General features: G+C 33.8%; 1 long non-coding RNA gene across 1 annotated transcript; it reads right to left on the reverse strand.

Annotated features, from left to right (window-relative positions):
* Positions 1 to 577: 577 nt before the first annotated feature.
* On the reverse strand, positions 578 to 3,740 carry LOC130247844 (uncharacterized). Its single transcript, XR_008839578.1, has 2 exons — positions 2,357 to 3,740; positions 578 to 830 (listed from the first exon to the last, which is right to left on the reverse strand). It is a non-coding gene; the product is annotated as an uncharacterized LOC130247844 (long non-coding RNA).
* Positions 3,741 to 4,414: the final 674 nt, after the last annotated feature.

The following is a 4,414-nucleotide window of genomic DNA, read 5'->3' on the forward strand; positions in this document are numbered from 1 at the left end:
ATTAAACTAAATTACAATAAATTAACAAAACTAATACATACATAAATAAATAAAACATTTCAACAGTAACAGAAAAATAGTGGCAGCTCATTAACCAGTTTTGGTACTGTGACTTACATGGCCAACCTAGACAACATGTTGTTTAAAATGACTAAATATGTCAATAAAATGTACTTTGTTAAACTTTAAAAAATGCAAATGTGTTCAGCCAGAAATCAATGTTAATGCAACTAACAAAAATATAAATGTAATGCAAATCAAAAATAGAAATAAACATCCATACTACTGGCAACAGATCAGTGTATATCAGCCAACACATTAATAAGGCAAGGGAGTTTTCATTTTGGGTGAACTATCCCTTTAACTACAAATGGTTAAAGTAGACAATAGCCAAGCTTTAAGAAACATGAAAATGTTTGTTTTTCTTTATTAAGCGAGTGCAGATTTAAAAACAATTAGGTGCACATCTTTTTTTAAAGACGCACTGAATGCAAGCTCAGGGACTGAATGATCATTATCAAATCATTTCTTCAATTATATTTAAGAAGGAAATGAACACAACATTGCAACAGTAAAATAGTTTATTGAGTGGTATTTTATTTTTCAAAGTAAGTGTTAGTACATTTTAAGCAGACATATACTCTCTTAAAATCTATATGTAGGCTGTATTCACGACGCAGTAGCTGGTTGAAGGGGACCAAACCTCGCAGAAACACCTGACTTGGTTCCATTTGACCAGCCACAGCAAGGCGTGCTGCTTCAGAAAGAGACGGAGGAAGTCTAACAGAGCTTATGTTGACAATCTTCAGGAAACTGTTCTCCTGGCTTACCTGTTGAAGACAAAGTACAATTAATTATTATCATTTAAAAAATTTTGCTAAATGTACAAATTGTTTCGGCTTCTTCTGCGGTAAGACAACATTTAAACCCTTATGAAAATTATTCATAGTTTTAGAGCAAATAAAGTAAAGTTTATTGTAGATAAACCATGGTAAAAACAAATCAACCATGGTGTGGCTATTGTCTACTTTAACCATTTGTAGTTAAAGGGATAGTAAAATGAAAACTCCCTTGCCTTATTTCAATCCAGTTTGAGTTTCTATCTTCTGTTGAACACAAAAGAAAATATTTTGAAAAATGTTGGAAACCTGCAACCATTTCCTTCCAAACTATTTGTTTTTCCTACTATTAAAGTCATTGGTCACAGGTTTTCAGCTTTCTTCAAAATATATTCTGTGTTCAACAGAAGAAAGAAACTCATAAAAGTTTGTATCCACATGGGGGCGAGTTAATAGTGAGTCAATTAAAATTTTGGGGTGAACTATCCCTTTAAACAGTAGTTTAAAAAAATGGTAATCAAAGCACTAAAATCTATTTACTACACTTTTACTACAGCTGATGAATGAAATCCTGCTACTTTTTTTTTTTTAATATGCTGATAATTGAGAAAAGTAGACTCTCTCTTCTCTAGAAAAACCTCAAGGTTTGAAGTTAAGAAACAGCTGTGCTCTATCAGTCTGTCCAGGATCTTCAGTAGAAGTGAATCAGTGAAAAACGATACCTATATAAATAGTCTTCGGTCGCAAGCAATGGGTCGCACGCTGTCCTCGTGATGCGTTTTTCGTCATCGGGTTTGACCGCGCACAACAGCGCACGCGCAAATTAAAAGTTAAATACAGTAATCCGCTAACTACTGCGCATCTGTCGAGCTCCTTTCATATTTGAGTGCAAAACGAAGCAGAGTATGATAAAAAAGGAAAAAGATGGCATAATTAGGCTTGATTTTCGCGGTGTGGAGGTCTATGAGCTGCTAACCAACTCAAACAACAGTTTTACCACCAGAGTAAGTGCAGTAAGAATCTATTCACAAATAGTCTATTTATATTTATGAACAAAGAACATATCAGAGCTCAATAGGACACCAATTTAAGTCAACCTAAGGTTAAAACTGTACAATATAATTATAATTAATCAGTTTATATCATTGTGTGTGGAGAAATTTCCCCCTGAAACCACACACTTCCTTACATTCCATAACTTGAGCATTAATATGGGCATATAAGGAAGCATGTCTTCACAAGAGGCAACATTCAGTTTCCTTCAAAGAACAGGCACACATACAGACAAGTAATTAGTATATTATTATTATTTTAATTTAATCATTTGTTTAAGCTATATATTAAATGAAGGTACACAACAATAACTTCAGATCAATCAAAACTTTGGGTTGAAAGCAGCATTTCAGGATTCCTTCATGACTCCAGACATTTGTTCTTCATTTCAAAACACACACAAAAACTGACATTGTGTCAACTGAGGAATATTACAGTTAATGTGCAAAGAAAAGCGCATTTACCTGTGTGCAGTTGTCTCTTCCTTCACTTGTTTTTTGTGTGTCCGTAGACAGAAAAGTACATGGAGGAAGGCCAGTCAAGCAGAAGAGGACTAGCACATGTAGCACTCTGACATCTATCTTGCATTTAAATAGACCTGGTTTTCTATTATGACATGTGGCTAAACTGCCCCTTTTAGACTCTTTCTTGATGTAGGAGCTTGATATACAGTAGATCAAAGTCGAGTAACAACACCTCAGGTGAAAACATAGTAACGCGCTAGACCTCCATTTCCTTTAACAACACCATTTCCAGAGGCAGAAGTGTAAAATCTTCCATTTGCTGCCTCGTAAAAAATAGAGATGTCACCCAGCATCTCAGGAACAAAAGAAAACCCGAATTTGAGGTATAGATAATGTATAAAGATGAACTACGTATTGTTAAAGAAAAAACATGGCAAAAATAAAAAAACTTTAGTTCTAATAAAATGCAGGCTGTTGCAGCATTTATTCTGAAATCATAAAAAACAATTAGCATTGACAATTAAAGAGTGAGAAAATACTTAAAATATATTTTTGTAAAATAGATTAAAACTACTACATTAAATATTTTAAAATGTATTATTTATTTAATTTATATATACAGCTCTGGAAAAAAACTTATTAATAAATTATTTTTGGTTTTCTAGATTTGCCATTAGTATGAAATAGTTATTGTTCATTAACATTTTATCTTAGAAACTTTTTATTAAGTGTCTTCAAAGTAAGAATATTATAATTTAGACAATGTATCTGTAAAATAACAGTCAATACTACATATTCCATGTTTTTAGACCTTAAATATTGCAACAAAAAAGAAAAATTGCATAAATTTATTTAACATATATACATTTTTTCCCCAATATTTGACATTTTATATTGACCAATTGTCACTTTCTACAAATAGGTGCTCAAAATGATCATATTTATATACAAAATTCTAATGCTGAAGACATGCTGTCAGTAGAAATAAATAAAAAACAAATAAGCATTCTACTAAAACATGTTCCTATAAACGGCAAATTAAAAAAAACATAATTAGTGGTCTCCAGAGCTGCATATAATAATAACAATAATAATAATAATAATAATAATAAAAAATCTTTAAAAATGTAATTGTAAAAAATACTAAAGCCTCAAATATTATCAAATGACTATTCCATTAACAATAAAACAGTGCTATCAAAAGCCCCCTCAACTACCACCAAATGAAAGCTCTCCCCACACCTCTCAGTCCTCATCTCTCCTCTTCTTCTGAGTGCTACAGTGTACCGTCCTCTTTGCGTGGCTGTTGATTTCTGTCCAGACGTTGCCACTCGCTCCTGGGCTTTTCAAGTGTTCGCCGTCCCTTATACTCCCCCTCGGCCCCGTGCTGCTCCACCTGTTGGTGTCCTTTAGGATCTGGGGCCTGCTGTCCAGCCCAATCAGAGCCGTGAAATCACACCTCTCAGCTGTTCACACTGGCCCCAAGACACCCTACACCCGCTGCTCCCCTTTTACACCCCATTTCAATGGCTGCTTTAGGGAGAGGGAAGAGGGAAACAACTGTGGGCGAGTGAGTGGCTTCTGTGCAGTGCCGGTTAGTAGTCACAGCTGAGGGGAGCCAATGTTTAGTAAACCAGTTTAATCTGAAGGCTGAAGAAATCGGTGATCTTTGGCAAATAATGTGTTTTAGACACATTTTTTATAAGCATCAATGACAATAATTAAGGTTTTTATTAGGGATGTCCTGATCAGGTTTTTTTGCCCTTAAGTCCAAGTCCGAGTCATTTGATTTAGAGTATCTACTGCTACCGAAACTCGATCCGATACTTTCTATAATCCATAAAAAAAGGATAAAAAGAGTAAAGAAACTGATCCAGGATAATCCTTTTTTTTTAATTCACCTTATTTTTAACCTAAAGCAACTCTATTAACAAACAGAGCACTTCTGTGATGTAGCTTGAAAAATCAAGTAATAAATAACATTAGTTCTTCACTTTTGGACTTTAGTGCAACAGTAAATATAAAAAAAATGTCATATAAAAACAAATAGCTCCTCAA

The sequence above is a fragment of the Danio aesculapii genome, chromosome 20 (assembly GCF_903798145.1).
Source record: "Danio aesculapii chromosome 20, fDanAes4.1, whole genome shotgun sequence".
Lineage (NCBI taxonomy): Eukaryota > Metazoa > Chordata > Actinopteri > Cypriniformes > Danionidae > Danio > Danio aesculapii.